Below are 19306 nucleotides of genomic sequence, written 5' to 3' on the forward strand. Positions count from 1 at the left end.
ACTTGGGATTAAATAATGAAATTAAGGGAGAAATCAAGAAATTATTTGAAACTAAGGAGAACAAAGATACAACATACCAGAATCTCTGGGACACAGCTAAAGCCATGTTAAGAGGGAATTTCATAGCACTAAGTGTCCACATCAAAAGGTTAGAAAGATCTTAAATTAACAATCTAACATCACAATGACAGGAGATGTAGAGTAACTAGAAAAACAAGAGCAAATGAGCCCCAAAACTAACAGAAGACAAGAAATAACCAAAATCAAAGCTGAACTGAAGGAAAAGATGTGAAAAAACATACAAAAGATTGAGAAATCCAGAAGTTGGTTATTTCAAAGAATTAATAAGATAGACCACTAGCTAGACTAATAAAGAAAAAAAGAGAGAGGATCCAAATAAATATACTCAAAAATGACAAAAGGCACTGACCCAACAGAAATACAAAAAGTCCTCTGAGACTACACTAACACCTCTATGCACAAAAGCTAGTAAACCTAGAAGAAATGGATAAATTGCTGATAACATACAACCTCCCAAGATTGAACCAGGAAGAAATTGAATCCCTGAACAGACCGATAGTGAGTTCTGAAATACAATCAGTAATAAAAATCCTACCAACCAGAAAAAAGCCCAGGACCAGATGGATTCACAGTCAAATTCCACCAGATGTGTAATTCCTGGTACCATTCCTTCTGAAATCATTCCAAAAATCTGTGGAGGAAAGACTCCTCTATAACTCATTCTGTGAGGCCAGCATCATCCTGATACCAAAACCTGGCAGAGACACAACAAAAAAGAAAACTTATGGCCAATAGTTTTGATGAATATAGATACAAAAATCTTCAACAAAATACTAGCAAACCGAATCCAGCAGCACATCAAAAAGCGAATTCATCATGATCAAGTAGGCTTTATCCTTGTGATGCAAGGTCGGTTCAACATACGCAAATCAATAAATGTGATTCATCCCATAAACAGAACTAAAAACAAAACCCACAGGATCATCTCAATAGATATAAAAAGGCTTTCAATAAACTTCAATATTCCTTCATGTTAAAAACCCTCAACAAACTAGGCATTGAAGGGACATACTTCAAAATAATAAGAGCCATCTATGATAAGCCTACAGCCAACATCATACTAAATGGGCAGAAGCTGGAAGTATTCCCCTTGAAAACCGGGACAAGACAAGGATGCTCTCTCTCACCACTCCTATTCAACATAGTATTGGAAGTCCTATCCGGAGCAATCAGGCAAGAGAAATACATAAAGGGCAGCCAAACAGGAAAAGAGAAAGTGAAACTATCCATTTGCAGATGATATTATTCTATTCCTAGAAAATGCCATATTCTTGCCTAAAAGTTACCTGATCTGATAAACAACTTCAGCAAAGTTTTGGAATACAAAATCAATATTCAAAAATCAGTAGCATTCCTATACACCAACAACATCCAAGCTGAGAGCCAATTAAGGATGTAATCCCATTAACAATAACTACAAAAAGACTAAAATTCCTGGGAATATGGCTAACCAAGGCGGTGAAAGATCTCTACAAGAAGAGTTAAAAAATAAACTGCTCAAATAAGTCAGAAATGACACAAACAAATGGAAAAACATTGCATGCTCATGGATAGAAAGAATCAATATTGTTAAAATGGCCATACTGCCTGAAACAATTTACAGGTTCAATGCTATTCCTATCAAACTAACAATGACATTCTTCATAGAATTAGGAAAAAAATTAAAATTCACATGGAACCTAAAAGAAGCTGAAATAGTCAAGGTGATCCTAAGGAAAAAGAACAAAGCTGGAGGCATCACGTTATGCAACTTCAAACTATATTACAATGCTACAGTACCCAAAACAGCATGGTGCTAGTACAATAACAGGCACATAGACCAGTGGAACAGAATAGAGAGCCCAGAAATAATGCTGCACACTTACAATCTGATCTTCAACAAAGTTGACAATAAGTAACGAAGAAAGAACACCATATTCAGTAAATGGTGGCAGGATAACTGGCTAGCCATATGCAGAAGATTGAAACTTGACCCCTTCCTTACACCATATAGAAAAATCAACTCCAGGAGGTTTAAAGACTTAAATGTAATACTTCAAACTATAAAAATCCTGGAAGATAACTTAGGAAATATCATTCTGGATATAGGCTCTGGCAAAGATTTTACGATAAAGATGCCAAAAGCAATGCAATAAAACCCAAAAATTGACAAATGACACCTATTTAAACTAAGGAACTTCTGCACAGCAAAAGAAACTATCAACGGTGTGAACAGATAACCTACAAAATGGGAGAAAATATTCTCAAACTATGCATCCAACAAAGGTCTAATATCTAGAATCTATAAGGAACTGAAATCAACAAGCAAAAAATAACCCCATTAAAAAGTGGCAAAACACATGAACAGATACTTTTTAAAAGAAGTCATACATGTGACAAACAAGCATATGAGAAAATGCTCAACATCACTAATCATTAGAGAAATGCAAATCAAAATCACAATGAGATACCATCTCACTCCAGACATTTAATGGCTATTACTAAAACATAAAAAAATAACAGAGGTTGTGGAGAAAGGGGATAGTTATACACTACTAGTGGGAATATATAACTAACTGAACTACTAGACATCTACAGAACAAAAGCAGTTTAGTGATTTCTCGAAGAACTCAAAGCAGAATTAACATTTGATCCAGCCATCCCATTATTGGGTATATACCCAAGGGAGTATAAATCATTCTACCATAAAGACACATGCATGCATGTGTTCATCACAGCACTATTCACAATAGCATATACATGGAATCAACCTAAATGCCCATCAACAGTAGACTGGATAAAGAAAATGTTGTATATATACACCGTGAAATACTGTGCAACTGTAAAAAAAAAAAAAAAAAAAAAAAAAAAAGAGGAGATCATGTCCTTTGCATAAACATGGATGGAACTGGTGGGCATTATCTTAAGTGAAAAGAACAAAAGTCCAAAAACTGCATGTTCTCACTTACAAGTCAGAGGTAAGCATCGAGTACATATGGACGTAAAGAGGGGAACAACAGACACTGGGGCCTACTTGAGGGTGGAGGGAGGAAGAGGGTGAGGATCAAAAAACTACCTATCAGGTACTATGCTTATTACGTGGGTGGCAAAATAACCTGTACACCAGACCCTTGTGACATGCAATTCACCTATATATCAAACCCGCACATGTACCACTGGACCTAAATTTTTTTAAAAAGTTAATGAAGAAGAAGAAGAAGAGGAGGAGGAGGAGAAGAAGAAAAGAAGAAGAAGAAGGAGGAGGAGGAGGAGGAGGATTGCAGTTGACATGATTATCTATCTGAAAAATCTCAAAGTATCTACACAGAAACTCCTAGAACTCATACACGAGTTCAGGAAATTCTCAGGATACAAGATCAACATATAAAAATTAATTGCATTTCTATATACCAGCAATGAACACACAGACATCAGAATGAAAACACAATACCATTTACTATTGCTCAAAAAACACGTGTAAATCAAGGAAAACATGTACAGGACTTATAAACTGAAAATTACACAACACTGATGAAAGACATCAAAGAACTAAAGAAATGGAGTAATATACCATGTTCATAGATTGGAAAACTCAACATAGTAAAGACGTTGATTTCTACCAAATAGATATACAGGTTTAACCAATTCTTATCAAGATTTCAGCAAGATTTTTTGTAGATATAAACAATATTTTTCCAAAATGTATACGGAAAGGAAGTAGAGGAGCTGAAACAATTTTGAAAAAGAAGAATCACCAGCAAATAATCAGTGTACCTGATTTAGAGACTTATTATATGGTTACATTAATCAAGACTGTGCAGTAATGGCAGAGGGACAGACAGATAATTGGAACTGGACAGAGAACCTAGAAATAGACTCACATAGATACGCCCAACTGATTTTTGACAAAAGTGCAAAAGCAATTCAGTGGAGGAATAATAGCCTTTTCAACGCATGGTTCTGGAACATCTATATGCAAAACGAACTTCAATCTATACCTCATACCTTACACAGAAATTCACTCAAAGTGATCATTGAGCTAAATTTAAAACATAAAACAATAAAAGTTTTAGGAAAAGTAGGAGAAAATCTTCTGGATTTAGAACTAGGCAAAGAGTTCTTTCTTAGATGTGACACCAAAAGCATAACCCATAAAAAGAAAAATTCATAAACTAGACTTCATCAAAAATAAAATCTTTCACTCTGTGAAAGACCCTGTGAAAGACCTTGTGAATAGGATGAAAAGACAAACTATAAACTGGAGAAAATATTTGCAAACCTTATGTTTAATAAAGGACTTGTATCTAGAATGTAGAAAGAATATCAAAACTTAACAGTAAGAAGACAAACCATCCAATTAGAAAAGGGGCAGAGGCCATTTTGGGGGCCGAGGAGAGTGGATCACCTGAGGTCAGGAGTTCGAGACCAACCTGGCCAACATGGTAAAACCTCATGTCTATTAAAAATACAAAAATTAGCTGGGTGTGTGCCTGTAATTCCAGCTACTCAGGAGGCTGAGGCAGGAGAATCGCTTGAACCCATGAGGTGGAGGTTGCAGTGAGCCAAGATTATACCACTGCACTCCAGCCTGGGCGAAGGAGTGAGACTGTCTAAAAAAAAAAAAAAAAAGATTAAGAAAGAAAGAAAAGAAAACTGGCAAAAGACATGAAGAGGCATTTCACTTAATTTCACTGAAGAGGATATACAGATGGCAAGTAAACACATGCAAAGACGTTCAACATCATTAGCTATTAGGGAAATGCAATTTAAAACCACAATGAGATACCACTACCTACTTAACAGAATGGCTAAGCTAAATAAACAATGACAACATCAAATGCTGGTGAGGAAGTGGAGAAACTGGATCACTCATTTCCAGTTGGTGGAAATCAGTTTGACAGTGTCTTACACAACTAAGCATGCAACTTCCATATGACCCAGCAATTGTACTCCTGGGCATTTATCCCAGAGACATGGAAGTTTACATCAACAATTTATACACAAAAATTTATATTTTAGAATAGAAAATGTTTCGTATAAATTTTTAACATTTTTGTACAGAAACCTGTACCAATATCAATTTCCAGGTTTTGATATTGTGCTATTGTTATATGAGTTGTAACCATTGGGGGAAGCTAGATGTAAGTACAGGGGGGCCTCTTTACTGTGTTTGCAATTTCCTGTGTATCTAATTTTTCCCAAATAAGAAACTAACTGCTATTCCAAAAAGATTTCAGGGTCCAGATGCAGGGGGGCATCAATTCTTCTTAGTGCTTTTGGGACCTTCCTACATAGCACTATTTTTTTCAATCAACTTTTGATGTTTGTACAGACTTTCTTATTTTTTAAAAAAACAATTCCCACCCAAATATTTCTTGAGTGCTTCAGGGACCAAGCCTGCGGGCTCAGGAGTGACCTCATACAAATGCGAGGGTCTAGAGACATCCCAGTAAAGACAAAATGGCAAGATATACAGTGCACCCAAATGAAGAAGAAAAAAAAGAGGCCTCTGATACTGCTAAGGCCATCACTAACTGCCTCATCCAGATGGGCCCAGCATCTCCAGCTTCTCTGGAGGATGGAAGCTCAGATCTCATTACAGGACTGGCAACACAAAACCTATCAACTTCGAACAAGCTGCCCATTCAGCCATAAAGGAAAAAGGTTTAAAATGCTGCTTTGGCTTTTAAAGACTCCACTCTGTTGATTTTATGCCTTCCCTCTTTGTGACACCCAGAGCCAATTTAAAGGGGACTGGTGAGGTAGTGGCCAAAACTTCCTACACAAAGGCCCAATTCTGTGGTGTGCAGTAGCTGCCTACTCCCTCACCATCACAATCTTCATCAGGTACTGGCTGGACCCAGGAAGCAGGGCCAATGGAGGGGACACCTGAAAGGGATCACTGCCTGTAAATTGACCTTGGTCCAAGTCAAAAGGTATCTCACAATCTCAGCACATTAGCCTGTGGACACAGTTTTGTTTCTTCTTTCCCTCTAAATGAATCCAGGCCTATGAAATAGCCCTTGAGCAGACCTTTCTGTCCAAAGCAGGAGCAAGCCACCTTCTGCATCCAAATGCCTGGCTGTGTACTATCTTCCCAGGGCAATGTTCATGAGCACCTGCCCAGGAAGCCTATGTCTCTGATAGAAAGAAACCAAATCCTCAGCAATGTTTCTCACTCATGCACAATCCAGGGATAAAGAGGAACTCCAAAGCCGTCTGCCACATGCAATTTGGAGTTTAGTCAAATAAATCTGTGGGTCTTCAACTTTCGATTTTATATTATATCCATGTTTGCTTTAATATAGGAAAAAATGTCTGCGTCCTCAAGTAAAAGGTTGTTCCAGGGTGATGTGTTGCTCTGTGGCTTTGTTACTTGTGGACCCAGGAAGTGGAGTGGAGTGAGTAGTATACTCACACCTTAGTCACAGAAACAGAGGCCTGTGGGCAGTCTCTTTTCCCACCTCAGGCTCTAAGTACACACGTGGGAGCCCTTAGAAGGGCCCATACCCAGAAGAAGATATGAAAGAGAGCAAAGACTCTCTGTGCTGGGCTCTGAAGGCACCCCAGTAACCCCAGAGTTATCACTGGTTTACCCCTCCCTACATTTTCTATGAGCTCTTGCTTATCTGGGACCTTTAGCTCCCAGACCACGGACCCTGCTGGATCCTTAATGCCCATCTCAAAGTGCCAGTTGGAGCTAGATCTACCTTGCTGCCACCTGGCTCTAGGCATGACAGGAAGGGAATGAGGAACCAAATCAAAGGCACCTGGCAAGAAAGGAAGGGGAGTATGTGGATATTGATGGAGCCACCCCAAAAGGCTGAAATCTTTAGAAGCTCAAAGGTGCCTGAGTCCCAGAACCCTCACCAAATCAGAGGAAAAATGAACTAAGGGGCAGAAACAACTTTGGGCTTCAGTCTGGAACGTCCAAAGGTGAGCTGCATTGTGAAGCCAAGCTCTGTGCCTGCTTCTGAGTTATACCCTTAGTGACTCCAGGTAAGTTGCTGGACATGCCTGAGTCTGTCCCTCATCCTAATAGCTTCTTCCTCTTCTTCTCTTCTCTGGATGGGGTGAGGATGAGGAGACAGGTGTGGTTCAGGCATTCCCAAGAAAAGTTCTGAGGTGAGGCCATCATATCCTACCTAGAGTCTCCAGACTATTGGGCAGATTTGGGGTTAGGGCAGAAGACATTCAATATTACAGCCATCATTTTTCAAGGGTGAAATTTGGCCCTCAAAGTAAAGGAAAGCCAAAAGGAAAGTTCATTTGGCTCCTGCTTTCAAATGAGCTTGCAGAAGAACGGAACACATCTACTTGGGTGAAGATAATGTTGACAGCAGAGTAATTCAAGTCTATCTTCAAACATGCATGTTGATGTTATGTATTGAATTATATCCCCCAAATTAATAGGTTGACATCCTAACCCCCAGTACTTCGTAATGTGATCTTATTTGGAAATAGGACCATTGTAGATGTAATGAGCTAAGATGAAGTCTTACTGGAGTAGGGTGGGCCCTTGATCCAATATGATTGGTGTCCTTATAAAAAGGGGAAATTTGGACACAGAAACGTGCACACAGAGAGAACACTATGTAAAGATTGGAGCTCTGCTGCCTCAAACCAAGGAACTACCAGAAGCCAGGAAAGAGGCCTGGAACAGGTCTTTCCCTAGAGCTGTTAGAGGAAGTGTGACCCTGCTGACACACCTTGATCTTGGACTTCCGGCCTCCAGAACTGTGAGACAATCAATTCTGTTGCTTAAGTCATCTAGTTTTTCATATTTTGTTATGGCAGCCCTAGCAAACTAATACATGGGGGATAAAAATGTTTCTGCAGGCAAGGTGAAGATGCCAGTGGAGACCAGTCCATTTCCACAGCAGACCATACTTGCTGGTTACTTTGAGCTTCTGGGCCTGCTTAGTCTTCCGTGGTGAGGGACTGACCATCTCTCATTACGACGAATAACAGCTGGAACATCCTGAGCCCAGGGCAGTCCTTGGCTCTTGGCACTTAGAGAACACCTAGCTCTGGATTCTTATTATTCTCCTATCCCTATGACCCTGAAACCAGGGATCATTTATCTCAGGTGGCTCTCAACCAGAAAACCCAACAAAATACTTTGCCTATGGCAAATGCTTATAAACTTTTGTAGACAAAACTGTGGTACAGGGGCCATATGGGAATGGAGAAGAAACAATTGGAAGGCAACATCTTCATGGAAATTTTGTATGGCTTGATGGCCAGCTGAATACAGACTAGGAGGCTAAGGCCATTCCTACTTTCCAGACTTCTGGCCTGGATGGTGGGAAGAAACGTGGGGCTGCTGATAGGCAGAGAATGCTGCACCAACAATAGACTCCTCAAGCCACTGTCATCAGTCATGACCACTTCTGGCTGCAATTAGAACAGATCACCCTGCTGTACTAGGGACTAGCTAACTGTTACTAGTTACTATATGCCACTAACAATCTTAATGTTATGCTAGGGTGTGAATAAAGTAGTATGCCTTGATCCAGGAAACCAGACCTGGGAGAAGCAGAAGAGCCCAGACTGGAGACAGGCAGGGCAAAGGTTAATAAGGCCAGCTTCCTAGATGTCAGTATAGCCAAGGCTTTGGAGCCCAACAAGCAGGACCTGAAGCAGAATGGTTGGTTTCTCAGTCATGAGTTATGGGGCTCTGGGAAAGTTGTTTAAACTTTAGGACTCAGTTTCCCCATATGTAAAATGCAAAGTTGTACACAGGAATATAACAGTTACCTTTGGGTGCCTGCTATGAGCCAGGCACTGGGCTTGACAATTTACACAGAGCATTTCACTGGCTTGCTCCAACAACCCCACAAGGTACATAGGAAGAGCCTTCTGTACAGATGCTCCCTCTGTGTTCCCCAGGTCCTTGGCAGGAAGTGTTTGTCTAGCATTTGATTCCTCCTCTAGACTGTAAATTTTTGCGAGAGAAGGAAACATGTCTTATATGTGGCTGTAGCCCCAGTGTGTTTAGAGAATAGTAGGGTCTTGGGAATGATCTCCTGAATGGATCTGCAGGGTGGATTGAAGCTTGGGTGGAGGGCTGGACTAGAACTCTCTGAAGGCATCACCCAACCTAGAGCCTGGATGACTTGGTGTACTGTAGCACAAGTGAGCTTAGCAATGCATAACACATTGCTTAATATTTCTGTGAATTTTAAAGGACTGTTTTGACACTATGCAAGAGCTGTGAGGTATATAATTATAGCCTTGTGCTAATAGATATATCAATATTCTAAAACATCACTTTTAGTTTTGAAAAGTTGACTTTAAAAAGCTCAAAGTGATGTGGAGAAATTGGAGCCCTCATACATTGTTGGTGGGAATGTAAAACAGTGAAGCTGTTATGAAAAACTAACGTAGAGTAGCTATATGATCCTACAATTCCACTCCTAGATATATGCCCAAGAGGACTGAAAACACAGATTCATACAGAATCTTGAACAGGAATGTTCATAGAAACATTACTCATAGTAGTAGCCCAAAGTAGAAACAACCCAAATATCTATCAACAGATAAGTGTATAAATAAAATGTGGTCTAGCCATACAGTATAATATTATTATCCATAAAAAAGAATGAAATACTGATCCATGTTATAACATGGGTGAACCATTTAGACATCATGCTAAGTGAAAGAAGCCAGATACAGAAAACCACATATTGTATGATTCAATTTATATGAAATGTCCAGAATAGGCAAGTCCATAGAGGCTGAAAGTAGCTTAGAGGTTGCCTAGGGCTAGGGGAAGGAAGGGAGAATGTGGACTGACTACTAATGGGTACAGGGTTTCTTTTGAGGGTGATGAAAATGTTCTTGAATTAATTGTGGTGATGGTTGCACATCTCTGTAAAAACACTAAAATACATTGAATTGTATACTTTCAATGGATGAATTGAAAGGTATGTGAATTATATCGTAATGAGGCTGTTTTTTGTAAGTCCAAGTTGTTATCACTCTTTGCTCTAATTTGAGATTTTAGAAAGATGTTTCTTTTAGAGAAAAGATAAAGCAAAATCTTTTAAGTTTTGAAGGAGAAAAATGTTTATATCCTCTACCATTAGCAAGACTGGTTCCCTTTGTAATGGGCCATCAACACACCTTTTTTCCCTCTTTATATGCTGACCCAGCAGTGCTGGAAACCTTCTTCCAGCAACCCACATATCAATGAACAACTTGCAAAGTTCGTGTAGGAATATTCTAAGCTCTGGTTGATCCTACTTTTGACATTACTGCTGCTGCTGCTCCCCAGGAACTCCCAATCTCTGTCCTTTTGATTTCAGGAGATTTTCATGCCATTGAGGTTAAAAATGCCCCCCTCTCAAGCCCCCCCCCCCTTTCTGGGTGTCATGTGCTACCCAGTGATGAATCAGCTTGAGGCCAGGATGTCCTGGCAAGTGCAAGTATCCCATAATCCCATAGAGTGGGCTCAGATGGCAGAACCCTGCTTGAAGGAGCCAAGAATTGTACAAACCAATAAGCCAATTGAGAGCAAACGGCTTCTCAAGCTGACCATGTGCTGAAAACTTATTTGACTCTAAAATCAAACAGCACACAGTGACCTCCCATTATGGCAGAGAACAGAGTTTTCTGGAACTGGGGGACATCAAGAAATGAGGGCAGACCGAGACTCTCTTGCAACAACAATAGCAATGCTCATCTTGTCACACGATTGACTGCAGAACTAGCCTTCAAGGTAATGTGAGTCCAAGTTTTTTCAAGTCCTTATTTCTTGAAAAAGAAAAGTTGAACTTGTTTAGCATCATCTTTTCCTATGCTATAAACATCATACACTTTGAGAATTCAAAGATACCTTGGATTTGAAGTGGCAGTCCACACTGAAAATCCAAGTGATCTATGTGCTAGTTTTCTTATGAGCTAAATGCCTGCAGGCTTAATTCCCTTAAGCTTTTCCATAGTTGACCATCAAAGTTGGTGTGTGTTGGAGGGGTGCTGTTCCGGTGTCCATTAGTTGGTTCTCTCTCTCTCTCTCTCTCTCTCTCTCTCTCTCTCTCTCTCGCCCCCCCTCTCCCCGTCTCTCTCTTTCTCTCTTTCTCTGCCTCTCTCTCTCTCTTCCAGAAAGCACTAAAGCAGTAAACGCCCTGAGGAAAAGGGCCCCCTCTTTAAGCTTGGGGTTATTCCCATCAGAACTGGTAGGCATAGGTTTCTCTATCTTCCTCTCAAATTGCTGCTCCAGTGGTTCTACAGCTGACTAGCAAAGGAAACAGGGGCAGCAGATGGTCTTTTCCTTTTCTGCCCTTATGGACTGCTCAATCGTAGCCCCAAAGGCGCAAACACACACACACCCACACACACCCACACACACACACACACACACACACACGGTATAATTTTTTCCCCCTGGAAATGATTTTAAAAACAATGTGTCCCTAGACTTACCCTACAGGAACAACTGGACATGCTGCACTAGGCAGGAGGAAAATGTTGGAAATTGTTTGGTTTTGTAGTAATTTCAGCTGGCAGTTGCCTCAGAGTGTAGAAGCAGTTTGCAAACATGTTACACTTGGGCCCAGGTGCCAGTCATACCAGCAGGCCCAACAAAGGTTTGCTAAGCATTTTTAGCTGGTGGTTTATGAGAAATAATGAAATGAACATGGGGTTGAGGACCAGGAGACCTGAGTTCCACTTCCATCTGTAGGTCATTTGACCTCTTAGAGTCTCAGGTTCCTGATCTACAAAATGGGGCTCATTCTCTTTACTCTCCTCCCCTCCCAGGGTGCACATAAGGATCAAATGAGACCTTGAACCAGAAAGCCCCTTGGACAGGGTGGTGCTGTGTGCACTAAAGGCACAAGGGAAGGGCAGCCCTTTTTTTTCAATGCAGGTAATGGAGCCAGCAACTGAGCTGAAGGACAGCAATCCCTCTTTGTTCTCCTCCTCTTTTATAGTAAAGCTTGGTTAGAATCCTAGAATGTTAATATCAAGAGGGAAAACTAGAGATTATAAGGTCCAGACTAGGCACTGTGGCTCACGTCTGTAATCCCAGCACTTTGTGAGGCCAAGGTGGGCAGATCACTTGAGGTCAGGAGTTCGAGACCAGCCTGGCCAACATGGTGAAATCCTATCTCTACTAAAAATACAGACACACACAAAATTAACTGGGCATGGTGGTGCTCACCTCTAATCCCAGCTATTCGAGAGGCTGAGGCAGGATAATTGCTTGAACCCAGGAGGTGGAGGTTGCAGTGAGCGCAGATCACATTATTGCACTCCAGTTTGGGAGACACAGCGAGACTCTGTCACAAAAAAAGGGTCCAATCCCCTTCTTGTACAGATAGGAAAACTGAGGCAGAGACTCGCCCAGGAACATATGCTAGCAAAAAATGGAGAGAGATGACTCCAGAAGTCAGTTTCCCTGAATCCCAAGCCAGGGCATGAGCCCAGCAGACTGGACTTAAAGACAGACACTCTATGTAATATTTCCTTGGGTCCACATTCTGAAAGATCCTGGACAGAAGAAGCCTCATAAATCGGCAAAGCAGCCTCCCAGGCTGTCCAGTGACTGCCTCTCCTTAAAGAAGTGCCGACATCATTGAGGTTTCAACCTCTCCCTGGCAAGCGGACAGACGAGTTGCTTCACCTCTCTGAGGTGCACTTTTTTTCAATGTACTAAAAAGCTTGGCCAGGAGGACTCTATGAGGCTTGCCAGCTGGCATCGTCCCTATGTTGGTGACTAGCTTTCCTCTGTGGTCATCCACCGATTACAATTCCCCAGCCAGAGGAGGGTACAAACAGACTTCCCTTCAGTGGCTGCTGGAAAGATCCTAGACCACCTCCAGATTCCCAGTGGGGCTGGGTGGAGCCTGGGGTCCCTTCTTTCCACATTAAACCAAAGACTAGTGAGAAACCCCTCTTCCCCCAGATTTCAAGCAAAGCAATCTGGGGAATTGAAGCCCTGAATCATTAACTGGGACAATGCTCAAGAATTATTCAGCAACCTCAGAGCCCAATGCATTCTAAAAAGAAAGTGGCAGGAAACAAACCCACAGCTAAGAAAGAGATGTGGGCTGTTGTCACTCTGCATTTTGAGGGGATGTCCCTATAGGTTTGCACACATGTCTAGCCTCTGTCTCCAATTATACTGGTGGTAAGTTCAACAGAGAAAACTACCTAAGAAGGTGGGTAGGGAGAGGAAGACTGCTTAACAAGTGGCCAAAAGTAGCAGTGAGTTAAGAGAAGAACCAGAATGGCCATTAAAGAAAGAAAGAGAGAAAGAAAGAAAGAAAGAAAGAAAGAAAGAAAGAAAGAAAGAAAGAAAGAAAGAAAGAAAGAAAGAAAGAAAGAAAGAGAAAGAAAGAAAGAAAGAAAGACTATTGTGAGGCAAGAAAAGATTTGTGAAGAGTTCACATTTAAGTTGTCTTCCTTAATACATTCCACTCTTTAGATGGATTTAGAATAATAGGAAAAACACCCTAGTGTTGCACTTAGAGACTTCATGTGAAATCCCATCTGATGTGAAGAAAATGTGCTTTCAGTACTTATAATGATGAAATAAATTATCTCCATTCTTGGAACCACTTCTTTGCAAATATTTTAGATATTACTTCACAAATGAAAGAAAACAGTGAAGACTGCTACCATCAGCTTTGGAGGAAACAATCTAATTTTCAAGATATTTATCTATTGTGAGTTGGCAACAATGGCTCTGGTTTCCAAAGAAAGTGGGAAAATTGCTGTGCATTTCGGAAATGGTTCCCAGATACTTCCCTTCGAAAACATAATCAACCAAACGCATACAAGCAGGCATTAAAGACAAATGCAATTTTATAGGCAGCCATTCTGCTGCATGGCATGATAAATAGACAAGATGAGTGTTTTGCAGCCAGCCAGCTTTTGGCTTCTAAGAGAGCTGGAAGGCAAAACTGACATGAATACTTTCAACAGGCTACCCTGGTTGAAATCAGGAAGAGTTTATTTCCACAGTTAAAACAGTATGAGTCTATTCCTATTGCCTGCGTTACGTCGAGTTCCCCTATTTATCAAACACAAAGTTCCATTGTTGTGATCTATGGTGAGCAAAGGAGAACCTGCCGAGTCCCAAGCAGATCTTAGATGTAAATCATTTGATTCATGACTTGAAACTATTCCATCCCATAAGCCCAAAAGCTTATATCAGGGTGAACAAGACATTTGAAAAAAACCAAAACTCTCCTCCTGAAGTCAACAGGAAAACATGCCCCTGGCTGAAGCTTATAACTGTGGAGGCCACATGTGCAATGTGCTACTTAACTAGGAGGAGGAAGTTCCAGGAAAACGACCAACATCTGGTTTCAGGCTTATTCCATTCTTCTTAGGGGCGCCCAGTCAAATGTGCTCACCTGAAGAGACATCTTGAGCCAGCCAGAGAGTAAGTAGCTCTAGTTTCTCCTGAGCTTGACTTTGTCCATTGTATTTATTTCTTCTGAACTGATTTCTTCAAAATCGAAATCCGTAGCACCTCCACAACTTTGATAGCCTTTTTTGCTCCAATTCCTTCAAGGATAAATATTTAACTCCATTTTGGGTCAAATACAAACTTATATTTCTGGGGTTTAAGGATTCACATAGCTAGAGCTTGAAAGGCATGTTACTTCAACATGTTTCAGACCCACACAGCAACAGGCTGTCCAATGGAGTGTCATCCACTACCATTCCTCGACTGTAAGCATAGTTGATTATCAATTCAAAAACACTCTGAATAAACACTTGTGTGCCAAGACTTTGCAGTTCATTCATCCAATTAGTCATTTGTTTATTCATCTAATCAAACTGCCTATGTCATACTGATTCCAGTAGTCATCCTTCCTCTTTTTGCTCTTACAAAGCAAGTATGAGACAGTTGTAGAAAAGGTGTAAGAAAAGAGACAAACTTTTCATTCTGTATTGTATTCTGTATTCAAAGTTAAGGTACAGTAAAGTCCTGTTAACTATGTAACCTTAATGCATCTGAAAGGTATTGTTTTAATGACGCTTACCTTTTAAATGATTAAGACGCCTCTGGTGGTTTATGGAATTCATTTTATATTTGTTTAAGAAATTGCTTTTTATGAGAGAGTATTTCTGCTGAGTTTCTCTTGGGCATTGGAAGTTAGAGGGGGTAGCCCACGCATCTACAAAGGTCAAAAGGGTCTTTGCTTTCCATTAAAATGTTTTCCAATTCTCAAAGCATTTGTCAGTATACCCAGAAGAATCGGAATAAAATGAATCCATGGCTTGGTATTCAGTATGCGGCAGACATGCTGCCTACAGAGTCTTGCACAGGTGTTCTCTAAGAAGCTCTGAAGTTGAAACCGGGAGCCCTGGGTTCAAGTTTCAGGTCAGGGAAATCAGTCACTGGCTGCATGCATGCATGTAGTTATGAGCCTCCTCATCACCCTGGTGTCTTAAGAGCCTGGATACCTCTACTTGTCTCTATGACTGATATGAACTGAGCTCCATGCTTAAGGGTTTTCAAAAAGCAGCACCTTCACCCTGATGCCTACAGGTCATGGTTTGTAGAGCAACCTGAGATGATGGTACTGGATTGCTGGCAGGCCCAGCTCACTGCTGAATCACACCAAGATGACTACGATTAACAGTCCCTAGTTTTTTTTTTTCTCAAGCCATATTTCCTCCACACTATACTTCGGCAGATGACCCAAATGTAGAACTTGCCATTTATCCCTGTTAAATTTCCCATGACCATCTTGAGCTTGTCAAGATCTTTTTGGATCTCAATTTCATGCTACAGAGAACTCATCACCTTCTGGCACTATCACAGGGGCAAATCTGGTAAGAGTGAATTCTCAATCCTCCTCCAGATCATTGAGAAAAAGTGAAGCAAGCCAGGAGGCAGCCCTGGTACTTGCCTCCAGGTCCCTGTCTGTAAGGGAGGGTGTTAATCCATTATCCATGGCCTTTGGATTCAGTCTTTTAATTGGCTACGCAATCACATAACTGGGCTGTAAATGAAGATTTTACAACAGATGCTGCCTTGTGCTTTGCTGAGTTTCAAAAACACTTGCGTGCTTTTCTCTGATCCACCTGCCTGGTGAGCTCTTCCAACAAAAAAAGGAAGCTATTCTAACACAGCAAGCTACTCCTAATGAGCCCTTTTTTGCTTTTGTCTTAAACACACTTTGCACTGATTTCCTTTTCTAAGCACTCACTCACTATTCTTTTAATAGTATGTTCTAGAATTTTTCCAGGGGGGCCACATCAAGCAAACCATAGCTACATAAGATATTCAGTTAAAGGAATTTTCCTTCGAAAATTTGGAAGTACATGCCCATCTAGTAGTTTATGGCTCTTTTTTATTTTATTTTTTTTTTATTTTTTTGCAGTTTTCTGTGGTTCCTTAATGCTCCATGATAAAAGCTCACAGCCTTGTTAGCAAGTGCTCTCTCTCTCTCTCTCTCTCTCTCCCTCAGCACCCTAGCCTGTCATTTGCCCTGGCCCTCAATGACCAGGCAGTTCTCTCAAAATCACTTCATCCATCACAGACTTCAAGTCCAACTGAGCAGTTCTATCCTTTGCACATTAGAGATCATTCTCTTATTCTATGAAGAAGCCTGAAACTTTTCTCCAAAGACTCTGGTTTCTCCTTCTGTGGGGTGTGACAGTCTCTTTGCTATTCAGGGACTCCAGGGGTGTGGTGTCTCTTTATCTTCTTTTCTCTTTCACAAGTACATTCTTGTAGCTCCCCCCACCCCTTCCCCCTTTCCCCCTGACTCTGGTTGTGATGCATATAGACAGGTTTCATTCATCAGGTGCTGCTGCCTCTCCTGAAGAAGCTGCTACCTCTCCCCTTTCCTCCTCTTGGTATGATGAGCCTTCAACTGTTTGTTTCTTGTTAGTGGAACAGGGTTTCTTCTCATCTTCCCTGCCTCATGCTTCTCTTTGCATTCCTGATTCAGTTTTTTGTTCTCAAACAATGTTCCTGGGTAGCGTGGAAAGGGAGAAGCTGCACCTCCATAGCAAACTCATCAATGTCCAGGCTTATGAATTGCCCTGGGCCCATATACTTCCAGTGATGGCTGAGCTTCCATCATTGCATTTCCAAAACAGCGACCATGTGACACTTTCACAGAAGGGAAGGATTCAAGAAATACTGTGAAAGAGAAGTCAAGTAAGGGCAACTGAGTGGTCTGTAAGCAAAAAGACATCTCAGATGATCTCTCAAGATCCACGAATAAGTAGGAGCGGTGATCTGATCACCCACAGTAAAAAGAAATATAGATACCAGCAAGTGGACACCCCAAAAATGTCAAAGTCAGGTTTGCAATGCCTCAGGTAGCTAAAGGAGAGTTGTGATAGGAATAAAATTAATAGTATTTACCTTAACTTAAAAGCAGGCCAGGCACAGTGGCCCATGCATGTAATCCCAGCCCTTTAGGAGGCTGAGGCAGGCAGATCACTTGAGCCCAGGAGTTCCAAGACCAGCCTGGGCAACATAGGGAAATCCCACCTCTACAAAAAATACACACAGAGAAATATTAGCTGGGTATTGTGGCGGGTGCCTCTGGTCCCAGCTATGTGGGACGCTGAGGTGGGAGGATCACCTGAGCCCAGGAGGTTAAGTCTGCACTGAGCTGTGAGTGTGCCACCGCACTCCAGCCTGAGTGACAGAATGAGACCCTGTTTTATAAAAAAATGAACAAACAAATAAACAAAACACAAAAAGCCAACTCATAAGGCTGTTTATGGGTGGGTGGGGAAGAGAGGGAGAGAAAATAAAAGGTGACTGTGAAATAAAATTAGTGGGGGATGTTGCCACAACTCTGTAAGGGCTTGAGGCAAAGTCCATCAGCCCACATGGAGTCTACTGGGCTAAGCATGAGACACCAGTGAGAAGTATGGCTGGACCAGTGGAAGAACTGGCAAGAAGCACCTCAAAGGCTTCAGCTGGTGGAAAGCTGCTAAGATGTAGAGTCCATCTTGAGGGATGCAAGAAGGGAAAGAGACTGATGATGGAGCTGAAGAGGTAGATTAGCAGGGAGTGCGGGTGGTTTCTCTGTCTGTGTCAGTGGTTGAAGCTTAGGGGAAGCCTGGAGGGGTGGGGGTACAATGCAAGGAAGATTGGGGAGAGCTTCAAGTGTTGTTCCCAGTTAGTTAGGTATGAGATTTCAGGGATAACTGAAATCTTTCCCTCTCACACTCCTAATTGTTTTGATGTGTTTGGATGTCAGGTCACGAGTCTCAGAACCTCCACATTGCTGTTTGCAGCCCAAAGTACAAGATAGAATCCCAGTATTGTCAACATGCTGACACATGGACTTCTCTCTTCCTAATGAGTGTTTGATTATGTTTCCTTCTATGAAAATCTGTATCCCCACACAAACACCATTTTAGTTTTAGAACATTTTGTGGGAGCACTTTAAAATCCTTGACTTTTAAAAATATGGTTCTAGATCATATGGTTTTAATTATTAAATTTTTAGTCCGTAAATTTGACTAAAAATCATGTGATTTGCAGAGCAAACGGGCCAGTTAAATGAAGTGAATTCCACTCACTGGCAGCATACCTGCTGTTCCTGTCAATAAGTAAGTTCAGTTTCTGCTTCTGGGGCTCACAACTCCTGACTGCTGGCTTGCTGGGACCGGGGAAGCAAGGAAATCAGCCAGAGAAAGTGTCCTTGGCAGCAAAGAGTCTCACTGGGCAGGTTTTTAGGGAAATCTTGAGACTGGTGCAATGTGGGATGTGGTGGCAGCATCTCAGACATGACAGACAGCCTCTGAGCAACCTCTGGTCCTGCTTGTATGTATCTCCTCTGCTCATTAAAGTGACCTCGGCTAGAGCTTCTCCAGCTGGTTTGGAGGCCAAGAGGCATGGTGCATGCCAAAGGCTGAACTGGACTTGCTGCTGGCAAGACTGCTCCAAAGCACAGGGAGCAGTGGCAAAGAACTCATCCAGCAAGGCAACAATCTATCATTCTCTGCTAAACCTGATGTCCCAGCTTGGAATCCAGAGTTGGGATGGGGGGCCACAGTGCTAACAAACTTGTGGGAGACAGGGGCTGGTGTAATCTGAGCCAGCTCCCTGGAGCCTCACAACCATCCTGTGAAGCAAATGGGGCTGTGGTTCCTATCCCAGAGGAAGGCACTTTGGCTGAGGAAGGGGAACGGAGCACTGGTCAGGCCTGGCAATACCTAGCTAGTACATGGCTGCCTCTGACTTCCTTCCAGAGTGAAGGTGCTTACCCTTAGTAGGGAGGACCCTGGCCTGGCTGGTATGCCTCCT

General features: G+C 41.7%; 1 protein-coding gene across 12 annotated transcripts in view; it reads right to left on the minus strand.

Moving 5' to 3' along the window:
• The window catches only part of MAMLD1 (mastermind like domain containing 1), a 143574-nt gene that overhangs the window by 78932 nt on the left and 45336 nt on the right, over window positions 1–19306 (minus strand). The window contains exon 1 of one of the 12 annotated variants that reach the window (XM_073013367.1): window positions 621–742. The exons of the other annotated variants lie outside the window; for them this stretch is intronic. The gene's annotated coding sequence lies outside the window, so the exon portion shown is untranslated. Of the gene's footprint in view, window positions 1–620; window positions 743–19306 lie in introns of those variants that run through there. 12 annotated transcript variants of the gene reach the window in all.

This window comes from Chlorocebus sabaeus, chromosome X (assembly GCF_047675955.1).
Source record: "Chlorocebus sabaeus isolate Y175 chromosome X, mChlSab1.0.hap1, whole genome shotgun sequence".
Lineage (NCBI taxonomy): Eukaryota > Metazoa > Chordata > Mammalia > Primates > Cercopithecidae > Chlorocebus > Chlorocebus sabaeus.